This window comes from Lingula anatina, chromosome 8, assembly GCF_051362555.1.
Source record: "Lingula anatina isolate TDL-2025a chromosome 8, LinAna3.0, whole genome shotgun sequence".
Taxonomy (NCBI): Eukaryota; Metazoa; Brachiopoda; class Lingulata; order Lingulida; family Lingulidae; genus Lingula; species Lingula anatina.
Window position 1 is genome coordinate 10,193,792 of NC_141774.1, and position 21,966 is coordinate 10,215,757.

Sequence of the window (21,966 nt, forward strand, 5' to 3'; positions counted from 1 at the left end):
GAATTTCTGCCTTATCCCAAGGTTGGTTTCTGCCGACTTCTTTCAAGTCCTAAAATGGCAACAACATGCTTTAGTTATAGGTTTATCATACTCCAATATTTATTAATTTTAATGCCAAATTTCCCTCAGTTACAAATGGTGCTTAATTTGTTTGCTAAAAACTTCAAATTGTATATTCTCACACAAGCCTGCCTATTTGGGTCTTCAAAACTTAATGCTTATTCTAAATTCCTGTAATTCCTGAATTCCTGTATCACCATACAAATTTTAAATGATGAACACATGCTAACAAGCATGCACTCAAAACAGAAGTCAGTGGCACACTCTTTGAAAAACCACGTAAGACTTAAGGTAAGAAGAATGAGAATTACAGAATTGGGAAACAAAGTCAACCTGGAATAGCTTCGCGAATAGAAATTTATGGAAAAAGTTGTTCATATGTAAATGAAGCTTAAAAGAGGTCTGTAACACATTAAGATTAAACATAAATAACAACATATTATGATTAAGATATTTCACATTGGGACATTAAAAGATGACCAAGCATACTGAATGCGCCCACTGATCCAAAAGGTCAAGGTCTGCTGTCACAATAGCAAAAAGATGCCTTGTGAACTTCATAATTGGAAAAACAAATAAATCTAAATGGGGGTTCAATAACCTTTATCTAAGTTAAAGTGTGATAAGAAGGGATGAATAATTAAATAATTGTAGGCAATGTTTAGTTAAGAAGGGTCCAGTGCAAATAAATGAAATCATGATGCCCACATAAAAAGTTATTGCCTTCAAAGATGGATTATACATCTTTGTACTTGTCTGAAAATAAAGCTGAAAATATATTGATTGATGGCAGAAATGATATATTAAGTCAGTGCTCTTAATGTGAACAGATAAAATAACACGAGTGCTTGTAAACACTTTGGTAAAGAAAAATCTGGAATCAACAACTTCCGACATGTCATCTTCTCATCTCTAGTGTGCAATTACCGCCTGGGAAATTTCTTTCCAAAAGTTGCCAGTCCTTTGGTCTGGCCATTTTCTGGCCTCTATAATAACTGTATATCAATATGTTCATTAATATTAAGCAGATTTGGTTGAAATAAAACAACAAGGCAGCAAAGCTGTCAAATGTACAGACAAAAAACAGGAAATAACTATGCACAAAATAGGCTACTGTCAATTCTGATGCAAAAATACATTATGTTAAACTGCAAATTCAACATCAAATTTTAATTATCCTCAACAGGTAATACCAATGTAATTAAAATATGTGACAAGTTTACACTTTGAAAATGTATAACTTCCAGACTGCTTTTCCAACTCAGACTGCATTTTAGTCCTGTATTTCTTTTTTGAAAGTTTGGCAATCATAAGTAACATGGTTTTCCCATAATGGTCATCATGGCAGCAGCACCCAAAATTGTGTTTTCTTCTATTCTGATGCAATATTACATAATGGTTAACAGCATAATGACCGTCAATTTTTAATAATAAAATATACGTATCATGGATTTTCAGAAAATGTGACTAGCATGGGTCTTCAAGCCCGTGGAACTTCAAAGTCACACCTTGAAAATGCCAATATGTGAAAAATTAAATTTTTACAAAATAACTGTTTAACTGGCAGTAAGAATTACCAAACAGACTGTATTTCCTACTGAAGCTGTATTTTAGTCCCATGTTTCTTTCCTGTAAGTTTGAGAACAGTAAATGACATGGTTTTTCTTAAATGGTCATCATGGGAGCAGTGCCCAAAATAGTTTTTTTTTTCAAATTTTGATGCAATATTACATAATGTTTAACAGCATAATGACCATCAACTTTAATAATAAAACATTAGTATTACGGATATTCAGAAAATGTGACTAGCAAAGGTCTTCAGGCTCATGGAACTTCAAAGTCACAACTTGAAAATGCCAAAATGTAAACGAGACAGCACTGTTCTGAAATGTTTTTTTTCCCCATTTTTAACAATTTTTAACATAAAACAAAATTAATAGGTTACTGCCATTTTTATAAGTTCAACTAAGAAAATTGATGAGATGTGAAAAATATCAATAGAACAGTGTTAAATGTCCAATTTCTTCCATTCTGAGATTCTGAACATAGTGAATGATTGAATCTGACAAACTGCAATGATATGGGTTTATTTCCATTTTTGACACTTTATTACACAATACACGATAACAAGTTTACCATCATTTTTACATAATCAACTAACAATGTTGTAAAGATGCAGGAAATGTCAAACAAACACTTTTACGTATCTTATTACTTAAATAATAAGGCTATTAACATGCCTAAGAATTAAATCTGAGGAAATCTGAGGAAATGTGAAAAAACAGCATAACTTCTAAAATAATGCCCCGATTATGCTGATTTTCGAACTCAACCTGCGTTTTAGTAAGACTGACCATTCCTGTGAGTTTAATGACAATTGGGCTTTCTATTTTTCTTATATTGTGTTTACAGTGTTGCATATATGCTGAACAATGAAAAAACCGCATAACTACTAAAATAGTGGCCCGATCAAGCTGATTTTCGAACTTGACCTGCGTTTTAGTAAGATTGATTACTCCTGTGAGTTTCATGACAACAGACCTAACGGTTTTCCTTAAAATGTGTTTACAAGGTTGCATATATGCTGAAAAATGAAAAAACAGCATAACTTCTACAATAATGGCCCGATTATGCTGATTTTTGAACTCAACCTGCGTTTTAGCAGGAATGACCACTCCTGTGAGTTTAATGACAATTGGCCTATCTGTTTTTTTTATATTGTGTTTACAGTGTTGCATATATGCTGAAAAGTGAAAAACAAGGCAGCAAAGCTGTCAAATATACAGACAAAAAACAAAAAAAAAAAAGATGCAAAATAGGTCATTATGTCAATTTTGATGCAATAATAAATGCTTATAATAGCACAGTCAGTCAACACTGATTTTTAATCATGCACAACAGGTAACATGGTCAATAACAGGAGCAGATTCAGAGATATTTTCTGACAGTATTCCAAAGTATCTTTGTTGATCCATCCTCCATTTTGATAGTCTTCCAACAGAAACCCGTTAATATAAACTGTAAAATCTGACTGTCTTCCAGGAGACCCAGAAGATGGTCTTAATCCACCCTTTCAATAAGATTACAATGTCAGGACCATGAGAGTTAAAATTCACATGATGAAAGTCCCTATATATGAAAAATGATGACAGTGCATAAAATAATATTACATCGTGTTTAAAGACATAAATACCAATACAGCTGCTTATGTGGAAATACTGAAAATGTGCACAGCCTCAGGTGGATGGGAGTTAAAAATCACATCTTAAAAATGCCAGTGTTGGAGAAAAAATTAAATAGAAACAACAAAAATATAATTCTAATGAAGCTGTTATTCACTGCTTCCTTATTATGGACACTATGTTATCTAGCAGAGAGCTTAACAGGGAAATATCAACAAGTGTGCTTTATGAAATTTCAATTAATGGCTACTTAATTAGGAAAATGAGTTTATAGCACTGAAATTAGCCTTGTGAATACCCAAGGGGAATTAACAGACTGACCACACAAATTTGTCTATCAAAGCTCTTCAGGCCCATAAGTCACACCTTAAGAAAAGCAGAAAACAATAATGCACAAAAACAGGAGACTGCCCAATTCTGATGCAATAATACATTATGTTTAACTGCACAGTCAACATAAAATTTTAATTATGCACAACAGGTAACGCTGATGAAAGTAAAAGCATAAGGCTCCAGGCCCATCAGAGTTCAAGTTTTCAATTAGAAAGTGCCAGAATGAGAAAAATGAAAATTTCACAAAAAATGCATAAATTTAATAAAAATGATGACCCAATTGACCTGGCTTTCTAATTTGAACTGCATGCCAATCCTAAAAATCGTACTTATAAGTTAAATATAATAATAAGTAACACAGCTTTCTTTTCATAATGTTTGCAGTAGCAGTGCAAAAAGATTATTGTCAATTTTGATGTAACATTACATAATAAATTATAGAATAATTATCACCAATTTTTGATTATTGACTATAAATAGCATGGACATGTAGAAAATTTGATTACCATTAGGCTTCATGTCCATGGGAGCTCTGAGTCCCACAATGAATATGCCAAAAAGATAATGAATATTTCACTAAGTGTATAACTTCCAGAAAAAGAAGCCAATTAGACTGCTTTTCCAACTCGGGCTGCATTTTAGTCCTGTGTTTCTTTTTTGAAAGTTTGACAGTAATAAGTAACACCGTTTTCCCATAATGGTCATCATGGCAGCAGCACCAAATATTGTGTTTTCTTCTATTTTGATGCAACATTACATAATGCTTAACAGTATAATGACCATCAATTTTAAATGATAAAATATACGTGTCATGGATTTTCAGAAAATGTGACTAGCAAGGGTCTTCAAGCCCGTGGAGGTTCCAAGTCGCACCTTGAAAATGTCAATAAGTGAAAAATTAAATTTTCACAAAAAACTGTTAAATTGCCAGAAAAATTTACCAAACAGACTGCATTGCCTACTGAGGCTGTATGTTAGACCCATGTTTCTTTCTTGTAAGTTTGAGAACAGCAAGTGACATGTTTTCCCTTAAATGGTCATCATAGGAGCAGTGCCCTAAATAGGGGTTTCTTCAAATTTTGATGCAACGTTACATAATGTTTAACAGCATAATAACCATCAAATGTTATTAATAAAATATTAGTAACATGGACATTCAGAAAACATGACAAGCAAAGGTCTTCAGGCCCATGGAACTTCAAAGTCACATCTTGAAAATGCCAAAATGTAAACAAGACAGCACTGTCCTGAAATGGGTTTATTTCCATTTTTAACACTTTTTTAACATAAAACAAAATAAACATTTTACTGCCATTTTTATATGACCAACTAAGAAAATTGATGAGATGGGAAAAGTATCAATAGAACAGTGTTAAATGTCCAATTTCCTCCATTCTGAGATTCTGAACATAGTGGATGATTGAATCTGACAAACTGCAATGATATGAGTTTATTTCCATTTTTGACACTTTATTACACAATACATGATAACAAGTTTACCATGTTTTTTTACATAATCAACTAACAATGTTGTAAAGATGCAGGAAATATCAAACAAACACTTTTACGCATCTAATTAGTTCAATAATGAGACTGTTAACATGCCTAATAATTGAATCTGAGGAAATGTGAAAAAACAGTATAACTTCTAAAATAATGGCCCGATTATGCTGATTTTCGAACTCAACCTGCATTTCAGTAAGATTGATCACTCCTGTGAATATAATGCCAATTGGCCAATCCGTTTTTCTTATATTGTGTTATCAGTGTTGCATTTATATTGAAAAGTGAAAAAACAGCATAAATTTCCTAAAAATGGCCCAATCATGCTGATTTTCGAACTTGACCTGCGTATTAAGAATTTTCATCAGTTCTGTAAGTTTCAAGCCAAAAGGTACAATGGTTTTCCACTTATCGTGTTATCGGTGCTGCATATATGTTGAAAAAGTGAAAAAACAGCATAAATTCCCTAAGAGTGACCCGATCATGCTGATTTTCGAACTTGACCTGCGTATTATGAATATTCATCAGTTCTGCAAGTTTCAAATCAAAAGGCAAAATGGTTTTCCACTTATCGTGTTATCGGTAAAAGTGCACGGCGACGGCGACGACAGACGCAGATGATGGCTATATGTACAGACACATCTGTGTCTGTACATAAAAAGCATAACTACTAAAATAGTGGCCCGATCATGCTGATTTTTGAACTTGACCTGTGTTATAGTAAGATCGATTACTCCTGTGAGTTTCATGACAAAAAGCTTATCGGTTTTCCTTGAAATGTGTTTACAGTGTTGCATATATGCTGAAAAGTGAAAAAACAGCATAACTTTTACATTAATGGCCCGATCATGCTGATTTTCGAACTTGACCTGCATTTTATGAATATTCATCAGCTCTGTAAATATACAGCCAAAAAGTAAAACTGCCTTCCAATTATCGTGTTTACAATGAAAGTGCATGGCACCGGCGACAGCAACAGTGACGGCAACGACGGCGACGACAGACGCAGGTGATGGCAATATGTACAGACACATCTGTACATATTAACTGTACTGTTTGAGAACAGTAAGTGACATGGTTTTTCTTAAATGGTCATCATGGGAGCAGTGCCCAAAATAGTTTTTTTTTTTCAAATTTTGATGCAATATTACATAATGTTTAACAGCATAATGATCATCAATTTTTAATTATAAAATATTAGTATCATGGACAAATAGTAAACGCGACTAACAAAGGTTTTTAGGCCAATGGAACTTCAAAGTCACGCCTTAAAAATGCCAAAATGTAAACAAGACTGCACTGTTCTGAAATGGGTTTATTTCCATTTTTAACACTTTTTTAACATAAAACAAAATTAATAGGTTACTGCCATTTTTATAAGTTCAACTAAGAAAATTGATGAGATGTGAAAAATATCAATAGAACAGTGTTAAATGTCCAATTTCTTCCATTCTGAGATTCTGAACATAGTGAATGATTGAATCTGACAAACTGCAATGATATGAGTTTATTTCCATTTTTGACACTTTATTACACAATACACGATAACAAGTTTACCATCATTTTTACATAATCAACTAACAATGTTGTAAAGATGCAGGAAATGTCAAACAAACACTTTTACGTATCTTATTACTTAAATAATAAGGCTATTAACATGCCTAAGAATTAAATCTGAGGAAATGTGAAAAAACAGCATAACTTCTAAAATAATGCCCCGATTATGCTGATTTTCGAACTCAACCTGCGTTTTAGTAAGACTGACCATTCCTGTGAGTTTAATGACAATTGGGCTTTCTATTTTTCTTATATTGTGTTTACAGTGTTGCATATATGCTGAACAATGAAAAAACCGCATAACTACTAAAATAGTGGCCCGATCAAGCTGATTTTCGAACTTGACCTGCGTTTTAGTAAGATTGATTACTCCTGTGAGTTTCATGACAACAGACCTAACGGTTTTCCTTAAAATGTGTTTACAAGGTTGCATATATGCTGAAAAATGAAAAAACAGCATAACTTCTACAATAATGGCCCGATCATGCTGATTTTCGAACTTGACCTGCGTTTTATGAATATTCATCAGCTCTGTAAATATAAAGCCAAAAAGTAAAACTGCCTTCCACTTATCGTGTTTACAAGGAAAGTGCACGGCAACGGCGACGACAGACGCAGGTGATGGCAATATGTACAGACACATCTGTGTCTGTACATAAAAACATTGAGGCTCCCCCTTCAAGAAATCGACACTCAACAAATGAACAAAAACCGAAAGTACATGCTTATTCACCATTTTCCTGGCATGCCTAGCGCAAAGACCCATCACCATGTTATATGAAGCGTCTGATACAAAGGATCAAATGTGGCATTCACATGCTTGTAAAGTTTACGAGACAAATAATGAACCATGTGTGGTCATTCAAGTTCAATCTTGATGATTTTCTAACTTGACCCACGTTTTATGAATATTCATCAGATCTGTAAATATAAAGCCAAAACTGTCTTCCACTTAGTGTTTACGCTGAAAGTGCACGGCGATGGCGGCGACAACAGACACAGGTGACGGCAATATGTACAGACACATGTCTGTACATAAAAAGGTTTTACTAAAATGTCCAAAAATATGTAAACAGCTACAGGGGTCAGCAGGTGCAAAGATGTTGTAAAAAAAGGAACATTAAAAACCCAAGTAAATGTGACAGTTCAAGCCAATTTGCATTGGATAATAAAGAGTCGGAACATATTCTGAAATCTTACCAGGGCAACAACAGAGCATCCAGCAAAATCAACCTTTCCTCATATTATTCAAAATATCCAAACTCAATGTCTTTAGACACCATCTTCACAAAGTCAGGAAATTCTTCACGTCTCACCAAGTGACTGTAATGTAAAAGTGAGACATAACATGTTTGATACCCATGTCTTGTTTAATACAGAAAAGATTCAGGGGTGGATCCAGAGATATTTTCCGACTTTCTTCCAAATTATCTTTGTTCATCAATCCTCCATTTTTACCATCTTTCAACAGGAGAAAATGTTATGTCCGTCAATTCAAGCTTTAAAAATTCTGACCGTCTTCCAGAGGAGGGCTTCCATCCACCCCTGAGATTGGATAGTCATGCTATCCTTTGTCAAGTACACCCCGTGTTTATTTCAAAGAAGAGTCTCTGGATGTGTCTTACACAGAAGATTAGCAACTTTTTTGAAATTTAATCTGATAAAGTTCCATGACATTATCATTTGCCAAAACTTCCCATAGGTAACAGGTTAAGCCTGAACAAATATAGTATGAATGCTAAATGAAAAAAAAAAATCAGTTCACACAGAGGTTTTTAATATACCTAGCTTTCTCAGCAGATCGTTTTCCACAATGGGACATTCTGCATAAGCTATGTCTCAGGGCAGACATTGATAATTTAGAACTTCCAGTCATTTCATCCTCATCCTTTTCTTTGCAGACACTACTGGCATTTGAGGAGTCTGTTTGATTGTGTGAACCTATTCAAAAATATAAAGATGATTTTCACCTCTAACTCAAGTTCTTTTATCATGAAAATGGCTTATAAATCATACTTAATTGCATACTTCAGTTAATATACTGACAGATGTGTCAATATTATTTTCAATTCTTTTTGGAAAACATGTTCTCACAGGTCTTCTACAATAAATTGTATAAAATAAGAATGCATGCAGTGAATGAAAGCAGTTTTCAATGCACCAACAGGGAGGTAGCACATTCTACATCACAATTCATTTATGACTAGCAAAACTACATTCCCTGAAAATGTCCATAAAAAGGTATTTATATGAAGAAAAAGACACTTAACATTCAATATATACAAGGATAAATATTAAAAAACCCTATCATTATCTCTTTGGAAATCAGATAAACCAAGAGTTATCACACGTGATGTAATACCATTTAAATTTTCAATTTTAAATAGTATAAATCTATACATGAAAATAAAAGCAACTTAAAGCTATATATATGTTCACCATCTTTCCCTCTCTCTCTAAATTATGCAACATGTACACATGAGTACATTCACAATCTTAGTGTACTTGTAGCAATAACTTTCGAAAAAGGGAATATCTGCATAAAGCCCATTTTCTGTCTTAGCTCGAAGACTATACCTGTAGTGTGTGTTTGGTTTCAGTGGTCCATTACAACATGTATTAGCTGGTAAACTGTTACAGTTATCTGTTCCTATTTCAACCTGTACAACTCTTGACTCAGATGTGGTGGCATGTTTCACTATTGTCTTTTTGATATTTAAACATACATTATTGCTTGTTGCAACAAACAATTCACACGACCCAAATGCTTCATTTGCCACTGGAGGTGTATTGAGCTTCTTTCCAAGTTGGGAGATCTGCTCCAACTACAATAACAGAATCACTGTTAGAGGATGTCTCAACAACAATGTAACTAATGATTTCTCCATTTTGCTCTGAGAAAACATTCTACCATTAAAGATGTAGTCTGTGGTTCCTCTTGATCTGGATTTCTTGGAGTCCTCTGGATTTCTGGCACTGTTTCATCAAATGCTGGAGCTGGCAAAATAAATTCAAATTTCAATTGAGTCCATTAGCAGTTATGAAAAAATACATGTCCCTAACAAGAAATGGAGCATTATATTTGTGTCAAATGATACCATTACATTAGATAAGATTCTGGAACATAATATCCACTAGTGTTTAATGGTTGAAAAAGGGGTCATTTAATGACATTTCTTTTTGTCAAAAACTCCACATTAACTGCCTTACATACATTCTTTTGGATAACAGATAAATCTTCAGTGTTAAGTGACTAAATTAATCAACATTTTCACACATCATTTTATGGGAAATGTCATCATTGTGATTTTGGAGTAAAAACTGTATTGGTTTCTCAAATTTCTCCTTTACCTGAGCACCCATGAACACTGTTTTAATGCCAATTTAATGACACTACTTAGTACTCCAAAATCCTACCAGCGATTTTTCTAAGAAGCCTTAGTTCAGATTTTATTTGATAAAACAAATTAATGCCTCCGTTTCATAAAAATCTGTAATAAGGGGCTCATTACTCAATAAAAATAAAACATTTGAACAAAAATGATGGCACGGGATTGTAGCCTATACAATTTTGGTCAACTCTGCCAATATTAGTGAAAAAATTCTTGTCCAGGAATGAAGTAACCCCATACAGATTGATATCTCACCACAAAATAGAAAGGTGTTTAACTGACAAAGCTTCGAGTTGCCTATACTTATACATTGCAACGAGAAATATACACTGAAATTTTATATTTTTGTGATTTTTATTCTTAACAAGGCAGCAAAACTGTCAAATGTACAGACAAAAAACAGAAAATAAAGATGCAAAATAGGTCATTTTGTCAATTTTGATGCAATAATAAATAATGCTTATAATAGCACTGTCAGTCAACACGGAATTTTAATCATGCACAACAGGTACCATGGTCAATAACAGGAGCGAACCCAGAGATATTTTCTGACAGTATTCCAAAGTATCTATGTTGATCCATCCCCCATTTTTATGGTCTTCCAACAGAAAAAAATAGATACCAGTCAATATAAACTTAATAACCTGACCGTCTTCCGGAAGACCCATTCGATGGTCTCAATCCACCCCTTCAATAGGATCACAGTTTCAGGACCATGAGAGTTTAAATTCACATGATGAAAGTCTCAATTTTTGAAAAATGATGACAGTGCATAAAATAATATTACATAATGTTTAAAGACATAAAATACAATACAACTGCTAATGTGGAAATACAGAAAATAAGCAGACCCTCAGGCGGATGAGAGTTAGAAGTCACAAATGCCAGTGTTTGAAAATTAAAAAGGAAAACATAACAAAACTAGAAAAGCACTCTGAGAGCGCAGACTGCCAAAACAGCAATTGTTGATTATTATTGCTTATTGATTGATTATTGATCCGGACCACTACCAAAAACTAATCATTGTCCTCCTTGCCCACTTCGGACAGTTCCTGAAAATTTCATCAAAATCGGTCCGTAACTTTTTGAGTTATGTTGAGGACAGACAGGGGTGAAAACATAACCTCCTTGGCAGAGGTAAATATAATTCCAATGAAGCTGCTATTCAAACTTTTAATCTTTGAGTTTATATATATATAACTTATTTGCTTATCACTGCTTCCTTATTATTAATCTAGCGGAGAGCTTAACCTTTGGGAGTTTACAGGGAAATATCAACAAGTGTGCTTTATGTAATCTCATTTAAAGACCTACTAATTAAGCAAATGACTTTATAACTCTGAAATTAGCTAAGTGATACCCAAGGGAAATTTACAGACTGACCCTCTCAAAGGTCTTTCAGGCCCATAAGTCACATCTTAAGAAGAGCACAAAACAATAATGTACAAAATAGGAGACTACCAATTCTGATGCAATAATACATTATGTTTAACTGCACAGTCAATATCAAATTTTAATTATGCACACCAGGTAACACCGACGAAAGTAAAAGCATAAGGCTTCACGCCCATCAGAGTTCAAGTTTATACTTTTAAAGTGCCAGAATGAGAAAAATGAAAATTTCACACAAAATTGCATAAATTCAATAATAAAAGAATTGACCTGGCTTTCTAATTTGAACTGCATGCCAATCCTAAAAATCATACTTGTATGTTAAAAATAATAATAAGTAACACAATTTTCTTTTCATAATGTTTGCAGTAGCAGTGCAAAAAGATTTTTGTCAATTTTGATGTAACATTACATAATAAATTATAGAATAATTATCAACAAATTTTTGATTATTGTCCATAAGGCCACCCTTTTTTATTTCATCCTGCGCGCGCACCGATTTTCGTCCGTTCTCCAAAAAAAAAAAATCCCCCCCCTCCCCCCAAGGAGGTCGGTTGTCGCAAACGTCGTTATTGAATTTTCCGGAAAATGCAATCGGCAATCCTCGGCTAATTCCGCAAGCTCCATACTGTCATTGTCGACTGCGGAGACATCCGAGTAGTTCCAAGTGCGGAAAATGAGCTTTCTGCGCATGTGTATTATCACCACATGGAAATATGGCCGCTTTGCCGTCAAATTCATCTCTGGCATTAATTTCAAAATACACGACAATTAAAGTCATAAAGAGAACGGGGGCCATCGTTTTGGATTGGTTTGCCATTGATATTGGACATGGAGATATCACCCTTTTACAATTATACGAAAGGCTGGCCGCGGCCAGCGATCATCGCCCGGAAAATTTCAGTGACATTCTGTCCAAAGCAGCACATACCAGGTTTTTTTTGTAGCGAAAAAAGGGTCGACAAGAGCGTCGTGGTATTTGGTGGACTGAAGACCGGACAGGTGAGTCGAAGTAGACAAAATGGCATCGACCAAAATGACCTTTTTTAGATTTGGTAGTACTGTAGGAAGCATAGGCCTATCTTTGCTTCATTTTTTTAACAATTCTGTGAAGTGTTTACAATGCTTTAATTTTCTGAGAGTACAAATAAAGACACGCTGTTTATTTGATATTTGTTTTATTGATTTCTATACCAACAGAATGCATGAAATAACCTTAAATAGATTTGGTAATATGCAGCATATATGTTCATGATTTTTTACCTTTCTACGAAGTAGGCCCTATTCACAATGCTTTAATATTTTGAGAGCATGGATAAAGACATATTGTTAATTTGATACGTGTTTCTGTGGTAAATTAGTGTTTCCAGCTGTGTACTGAAAACATAACTTTTCTTAAGCAGTTTTTTTTTTTTTTTGGACTGTTTTTTTTTTTTTTCGCCCGCTCGCACCGATTTTGGGGTCCCCAGAGGATGTCATCCATAAAAATAAAAAAGTGTGGCCTAAATAGCGAGGACATGTAGAAAATTTGATTACCATTCGGCTTCATGTCCATGGGAGTTCTGAGTCCCACAATGAATATGCCAAAAAGATAATAATGAATATTTCACTAAAATGTAAAACTTCTGGAAAAAGAAACTTATTAGACTGCTTTTCCAACTCAGGCTGCATTTTAGTCCTGTGTTTCTTTTTTGAAAGTTTGATGGTCATAAGTAACATGGTTTTCCCATAATGGTCATCATGGCAGCAACACCAAAATTGTGTATTCTTCTATTTTGATGCAACATTACATAATGGTTAACAGCATAATGACCATCAATTTTTAATAATAACATATATGTGTCATGGATATTTACAAAATGTGACTAGCAAAGGTCTTCAAGCCAGTGGAGGTTCTAAGTCACACCTTGAAAATGCCAATAAGTGAAAAATTAAATTTTCACAAAAAACTATTTAATTGCCAGAAAAATTTACCAAACAGACTGCATTGCCTACTGAAGCTATATTTTAGTCCCATGTTTCTTTCCTGTAAGTATGAGAACAGTGAGTGACATGATTTTCCTTAAATGGTCATCATGGGAGCAGTACCCAAAATAAGTTTCTTCAAATTTTGATGCAATATTACATAATGTTTAACAGCATAATGACCATCAATTTTTAATAATAAAATATTAGTATCATGGACATTCAGAAAATGTGACTAGCAAAGGTCTTCAGGACCATGGAACTTCAAAGTCACATCTTGAAAATGCCAAAATGTAAACAAGACAGCACTTTCCTAAAATGGGTTTATTTCCATTTTTAACACTTTTTTTTAACATAAAACAAAATTATCAGTTTACTGCCATTTTTATATGACCAACTAAGAAAATTGATGAGATGGGAAAATATCAATAGAACAGTGTTAAATGTCCAATTTCCTCCATTCTGAGATTCTGAAGATAGTAGATGATTGAATCTTACAAACTGCAATGATATGAGTTTATTTCCATTTTTGACACTTTATAACATAATACATGATAACAAGGTTACCATCATCATACCGACGACAGACTCAGGTGATGGCTATATGTACAGACACATCATTGTCTGTACATAAAAATCAACAGAAAGATAGATGCAGGAAAAAAACTCATTTCCGGCATCTCAATGATAATAAAGGGTTACAATATCCTTAAACTGGAACAAAATTCTGTGCATCATTTAACAAACAGAACATTGATAAAAGTAAACAGTTGAGATAAAAAAAAAATTTCTCTTACCCAAAACTGATATATATAATCACTCTGGTCCATAGTCTACACTTGTCTTTGCATGGATCTGTAAGCAAATATGACAAAACACTAGTTAATATATTTAATAAGATAAGGGCAAACAAGCTGTTTCAAAGTAATTTAAAAATTCCTGAATTCACATTTTATAAAGTTAAAATTTTGATGAAAGGGTTGGGGGTTCAACCTCAAAATTCTGACAAATTAATGTCTTCATCAAGGAATAATCACTGAATTTCTAAATCATTAAATGTTTGTCATACTATCTTTCTCACATATGATAAATAAGCAAAACTGATTTGAATCAACTTCAACCCATGCCCCTTTAATGTAACCTTCAGAAATGACACAAGAAGCACTTAACTATGTTTTTTTTTTCTGAGCAACTTAACCAAACCTTAAAGGTACATGTATAACCTGCCTGCAGTTAAGAGATGGTTGTTGTACGAATAATAGATGATTGTGGTACGAACCGATGTGTTGGTTATGCTCACATTCTGCATGGCAGTCTGCAGGAAAAATAGATTCATCTTAAATAATCATCACTATCAGATGTCTATATTATTTGTCAAACTTTGTTTTTTGTTTGTTATTCGCATTCAGTTTTAAGCTGTGCTGTCTTCGAAAATAGTAATTCACTCTGCGTGCACCTATTACTACTAATACCCCCTTACAGCTTTTAGAAGGCAGGACAGACATTTAAGCTGGTTAAGCTTACAGCAATCTAGTGAGACTCCCCAGGGGCACAGATCGATTTAAATATGTCTCTAAGTATGGTAAAGGGCAACATATACTACAATGACATAAAAAATGCACAAAGATACCATTTCTATTATGTTAAAATATCACATTTACTACTATATATGATTTTGCAAAGCAACTAAAAGACTACAAAAAAATTATTCAGTATCTGCAAATTAGTGCACTCACATTCTTAACTCCCGCATAACTGATGAGGTACTCTTGTAGTATGCCATTAGGATTTGTAGGCATATCCCATCTCAAAGCAACTTCATAAGGCTTGAGTAAAACAGGGACAACCTCAAAATTAAGTACTGCACTTGGCACTGAAAAACAAGATGTGATAACTAGAGGATCAGAGAGGTGATACCGCCTCCGAATATTGTACCACCAGCTGGAGCAAGCGCATTCGTATAGACCCCCACATACACAAAATAAGGGACACAGCCACCAGTCTTTTGCTTGACAAGCTGTAAAAATGCAATCAACAAGAATTTTCAAAATATGCAAAAAAATATATCAAAAGTTCATCAAAAGGTAGGTGAAAGGTCAATTTCACAGTAAGATTGCCAGTATATGACTTCCTATTCAAGCTCAATAGTAACTATGGACCTATCTCTGCCAGTTTTGGGATAAAAGGAAACCAAATTTTACAAAGTTCAATTAATGATGAAAAGTAGGTCAAAAGTCAATTTCAAGGTCACATTTAGATTGCCAGTATATGACTTCCTTTTCAAGTTAAATAGTAACTATTGACCTATCTCTGCCAGTTTTGGAGATAAAAGGGAACAAAAATTTGCAAAGTTCAGTTCATGGTGAAAAGTAGGTCAAAGGTCAATTTCAAGGTCACAGTAAGATTGCCAGTATATGACATTGGGCGGCCAAAAGGGCAAAAATTCATGTCGTTGATTCAGTTATGTTTCGTCGATTCACTGCCTTCCCATCGATTCAGTTTCAAGTTTAAACGATCCTGTCACAAATTCAACATCTACTTTCGTCAATTCAATTGTCAAACATTTCTCATCTACCGTGTATTAAAACCAATGCTCTCACGATTTTCGTCGATATTCTCAGTCTGTGCCAAAAACTTTTTAGACTACTAGCCCTTCGGGCTAGCAGACTCTCAAACTTTACTAGCCCGAACCAAAAAACACTAGCCCAATTTAAATAATTCATTTAAAAAGTTTAAGCAGATGTTGTACCATACTGTACTTTCTTGTAAACCTTATTATAGAAGTAGAGCAAGTGAATAACAAAGTCAATCAGGTTAATTTTCAGTTGATGGGGTGGTAAAATCGATTAAAAATATATTTAATTATTTAATATTGAAAAAATTCCCTTTTTTAATATGTAATACTGAATATAGTTACCCTTACTTTTCATATTTTTATAATACCTTTCTTTCCATTTTTATATACAATCAAAATCTTTTTTTTTTTTTAAATTCCTTTTCTTTTTATTAACAATAGCTCTTTTCTAACAATTTATTTCTAATTACATCGGTATATAATGCCACTTCTAATTTAAAATACATAGGTTCTGTAAGGGTAATTAAACAAATGTCTTGCAATTTTTTTGGTTACAATTCTTTTGGTTATACATTTGTAAAAACAACTTTTCAAGGACTTTACCAGGACAAAGTGTGGAGGGGTAGCCATGGCATAAACCCAACTATCCCACATTGTCAAGAATAGTTCATAGGGTATTTATGTCACATGTAACTGCCAGGGTCTTATTGTTTTTAAAAGGCAATAAGCAAAGGAAAATGTATTAACTCGTGGATATTAAAATTATAAATAAATAAAAATATAAACAAAAAAGGAAATAGAATACTACACCCCTCAGTCTGCTAAGTGGTCCTAACCTAAATGTTCTATGAGATAATGCATACATTACACTTGCTTCGGAGACAGTGTTGTTTTGACAAAACCTGTTGCTAGTACCAAGGAATTCCGGTCTGATCCAGTAACTTGATTGACAGCAATTTGTAGTCATGACAACAAACTGGTCAAATAAAAAGATGCCGACACGCTGATCAGACAGACTGCTGCTATAAATAACTACAGTGAAGTTATTTATAGCACTAATCAATATTCAGTAGTTTGAGCAAGGTGTGAGTTTTTTCAACTGAGAGGCATATCATACTATCTAGAAATGTCAAATTAGAGGCAGGGACAAAGAAGACTGTCGACTTATATTTTTGAAATCTTACTGAGTGTTACAAAAGGCTCAAAATTTCAACTAGCCCGTTCGGGCTAGTGCTTTATAAAATTCCAACTTTTTTACTAGCCCGGTGCCACTTTAGGTGGGCAATTGCCTCGGGCTAGTGCCTAACGTCGCAGACTGTATTCTAACTATTCTCGTTGATTGTGTAATCTCGTCGATCATCCAACTAATCTCGTCAATCGTGTAACTATTCTTACCGATCGTCTAACTATTCTCGTCAATCGTCTCATCGATCGATTGCCAAAAGGCGCTGTGTTAGCAATACGTGCTTCTGTCTGTCAATCACACGGTAATTTTAAAAATCGGCCAGCCATATTCAGGGTTGAAAACAATTAGAAAATAATGTCCCTGCAACCGAATAGATTTTAATTATTAACAATTAAAATTGAAATTGTTGAGAAAATTTTCTTATTTCACTAGCAATCACTTTGTTGTCTGCCATTTTGATAGTCATGTGATGCCAATGTGCTACCGCAGCACCCTCTGGCGATCGATCGTAGAAGTGACGTTACAGGTTTGACGAGAACAGTAAGACGATCCACGAGAATAGTTTGACGATCGACGAGAATAGTTACACGATCGACGAGAATAGTTACACGATCGACGAGAATAGTTACACGATCGACGAAAATAGTGACACCATTGGTTTTAATACACCGTTGACGAGAAACGATTGACAATTGAATTTATGAAAATAGATGCTGAATTTATGACAGGGTCGTTTAAACTTTAAACCGAATCAATGGAAAGGCAGTGAATCGAAGAAACATAACTAAATCGACGACATGAATTTTTGCCCTTTTGGCCGCCCATAGACTCGTGCACTGACAGGGCCCAAAATTTAAGTGAGATGAGATAATGTGTGACCTAAGCCAAAGAGATGGGTACGAAGGTCCTTGTAATATAGGAGGAAGCGGTAACGGCGGACGAGACAGGTCATTACAAAAACCACGTGTACCGACAGCGGCGCACTGGTGGTACAAAAATGCAGAAGTAAAAGTACACGTAAAAAAAGAGAGAGAGTTGCCAGTTTTATTGTCTATACTTACCTTTGTCGCAACTGTAAATTTCGCACCAAGGTGCTGAGTGATGACCCAGACACAGGTGAGAAACTTAAATTTCTTGTCACTCCTGTAGAACCAGTCTCCGGCACGTGGCCTTGTACCGAAGTACCGGGAACGTGACTGCTGTTACACGTGCGCCCATGCTACACACACCCCTAGTGTATAACGACGGAGGTGGTTGACTGAACCACACTGTATGATGTATGACTTCTGTGGAGTTATTACTGGTGGGGCAAAATCTGAAGCGCAACTGCTGTGTGCAAAGTGATTCACTGGTGCAGCGACCACCTGACAGTTTCGGTGTAGTGATGGGGTTTCTGACACTGCTGCAGATAGCGCCACTGTTAATCTCCACGCCGCTGGGGTGGTGACAAATCAAACAGGCAGAATAGGTAACGCTCTATACGTTATATACATTTTTACCTGTTTTTTATTTTATGTTTTACAACTGATCAGTGTCCTACTCAAGAATTCATAGTTTTGGAAGTTTTCTTTCAGCCTGTTACGATTTGAGGCTCCCTAAAACCAGCCAATCGCGTCCCTCAAAACTGTACCAGGATTCTTCCAAGATTTGATGAATCAAAGGCGCGGGAAAAGAGGTCATCATGTGTTGGAAGAAGACGCAAGGATGGCGTAAACTACTGCTGCTTGGATAGGGGGGTAAGTGGATTTTTTATATATCGCATAAATGTATGGACCCTCCGCCCGCTACTCCGGGAGCAACCGGCTGATTTGACGATTATTTTGGAAAATATTACATTTGGCCTCGTTTTCAAAACGTGGAGTGGTAGCTCAAAAAAAAAAAAAAAAAAAAAAAAAAAAAAAAATTGGCGGGAGACGAAGGCACAGAGACAGGTAAGTTATACATATGTTTGTGCAATGACCAGTCTAATCTTTTTATAACCTACTTTTAATCTTTATTTGAACTTTGCAAATTTTGGTTCCCTTTTATCTCCAAAACTGGCAGAGATATGCCCATAGTTGCTATTGAATTTGAATAGAAAGTCATTAAAGGCAATTTACTGTGACCTTGAAATTGACCTTTGACCTACTTTTCACCATGAACTGAACTTTGCAAATTTTTGTTCCCTTTTATCTCCAAAACTGGCAGAGATAGGTCAATAGTTACTATTTAACTTGAAAAGGAAGTCATATACTGGCAATCTAAATGTGACCTTGAAATTGACTTTTGACCTACTTTTCATCATTAATTGAACTTTGTAAAATTTGGTTTCCTTTTATCCCAAAACTGGCAGAGATAGGTCCATAGTTACTATTGAGCTTGAATAGGAAGTCACATACTGGCAATTTACTGTGACCTTAAAATTTACCTTTGACCTACTTTTTATGATGACCTGAATTTTGATTGTACCATTTTTGGTTATATATATATATATATATATATATATATATATATATATATATATATATATATATATTTTTTTTTTTTAATTTTTTGGCCAAAACGAAGAGTTATTATCCCTTTAATTGCAGATTTATATTTACTAAAGGATGCATTTAGCCCATTGTGTAATGGTTGTTGTATTTTGCTTTCAGGAATCTACTAGGCCTGGCAAGATTGCGGGCTATTTAGAGGTTGTTCAGCTCTCAAAATACCTGGTAGGCCTGGCTGGCTCCAGTGCTGCCCTGACTAATGAACAAGCTTGTCACACTTAGGCCATTCACATTAGAACGTTAACTGCGGTCGAGTTTACTCCGATTAAACCGCGGTCAACCAAACCGCGTTCACACTGACACCGGCAGTGATCAGTAGCGGTAGAATCTCAGCATGCCCTCTTTACTAATATGTCGGGTCCAACATAAAGATCGTACGAAGTAATATGACGTAATGTGTTATAGTGCAATAGCTTTTGAGTAATGCGGCGGTCTCTATGTATGACGCCGAAGTAAAGAAATTAATTATACAATTAAAGGTAATTATGTTTGACGTACATTTCATACTAGTGCAGCACTGGATCCATGTAAAGATAACAAAATAGTATTTAAAGTAAGTGATGAGAATTGAACGGGAGATATACTGGGGACATGTAGAAGGATCGAAGCAGCGGAGGAGGAGGAGGTTGGAAGCGACAGAGTATGGAGCGAGACGTAGTTAGGAGTTGGAGGCTTCACTTAAAATATGTAGTTACCTAGCGTCAACGAATTAATCATTTAACTGGTCATTATGTGGACTTGGGTTTTCTTTGCGCGACCTTACGTAAATCTGAGGCGAACCTAGGAATCTTTGGATTGCGTTATCCACTAAGTTAGTCTAAAACGTTATGTCCTATTTCGAGCCCACGCTTGAATTAAGCGTACAAAATTATATAAGTTAACGACATACGTCATATGTATATGTAAAAGGTTCATTACATATTTGGCGACCCTCGCCAGTTTACATTAAAATGCGCCCAAAGAAGATTCGATTCAAACACAAAATGGCCAGGAGGAAAGGTAAGTGTAGGAGAAAGGGTAAAACTTCGCACGACAAAGATCGGCTGGCCGGCAGTATCACCGGACCGGTTGGGGTAAGTATGAATGTTATTTATATTGTCAGAACTGATATTTAGTAAATTGCTAAATTCTGTGTAAATTTTGAGGTTAAGTATTCAGTGGCTTTTCGTTCATTTCTTGCCACGGTATCACGTTAGGGTTCATTAAGTTTTCAAAAACGGTGAAAAATAGGAGAGATTTAATTTTTTAACGTAGATCATTTATGATCGTCAAAATGCATTTTTTTGGTTTCAAAGTCTTGCTGATTTTAAGGTAAATTTTCATGGTCGGTAGAGAGGGATTTGATGGCTTTTCTGTAGATCATACAGTTGATTTTATACGGGAATCTCACATTTTCGATGTCGGGTTGCATATTAGAAGTACGTGTTAAGTATATTGGTAGGTTACTTACTTTTTTCAGAAGAAACGAGATCATTAGTGCACGGAAAACTTATTTGTCGGTAAGAAACTGCACAGGTGATACGTGGTAGGTACACACAATTGCCAGTTTTTACATTTTGGGTATAGGAAGGAGATCGTCGATCTGCGTAAATGAGTAAGACGAGTTTTGCGACGTTGGTGTTATATGTCGTGTTTTCATGTTAATGTTGTTGTAAGGTAGCATGTGTTCGGGTTATTGTTGCTTTGTCGATCATATGGATATTTAGCGATAAGGAAGATTCCTGCATTGTAGAATAGGTTCCTTTGCGTGTGGTATTCGTTTACGTTAATTGTTTTGGTAATAGCGTGCGTATTCAAGATATATTATGTAAATAATGAAAGGTAACTTTAAGAGTGAACAAATTATCAATTACAATTGCCGGTGAAGTCAAGCAAGTGCTGACAAAGGCAGAGGGCAAGATATGGAAATTCAGGTGTTCAAAATTTGCGCCGATCGAGATAAAGATCGAAGGTTTCGAGTTAATGGCCGGAGATAACGTCGGGATATGGTGATTTTAGGTAAAAATGAATTCGTGGCAGTAAATTATGCAACAAAGGGCACATTTGAATGCACAGGTAACATCAAAGGTAGTGATGCGTCAGAGATATTGAAAAAGGCGGCGAAATAAACCGGACAAAACCAGTCGGGACAAGACACGTGCGTGGACAGACAAACGCGACAAGCGTACTTTAGGAATTTTAATTATGGGACTAATTGGCGGTTGATTAAAGATCTTGAGGGCTAATGAAGAAAATAGATTCATATGGCGTGGAAACAGGTCAGTTTATATTACCTCGAGGTGAGGATGGA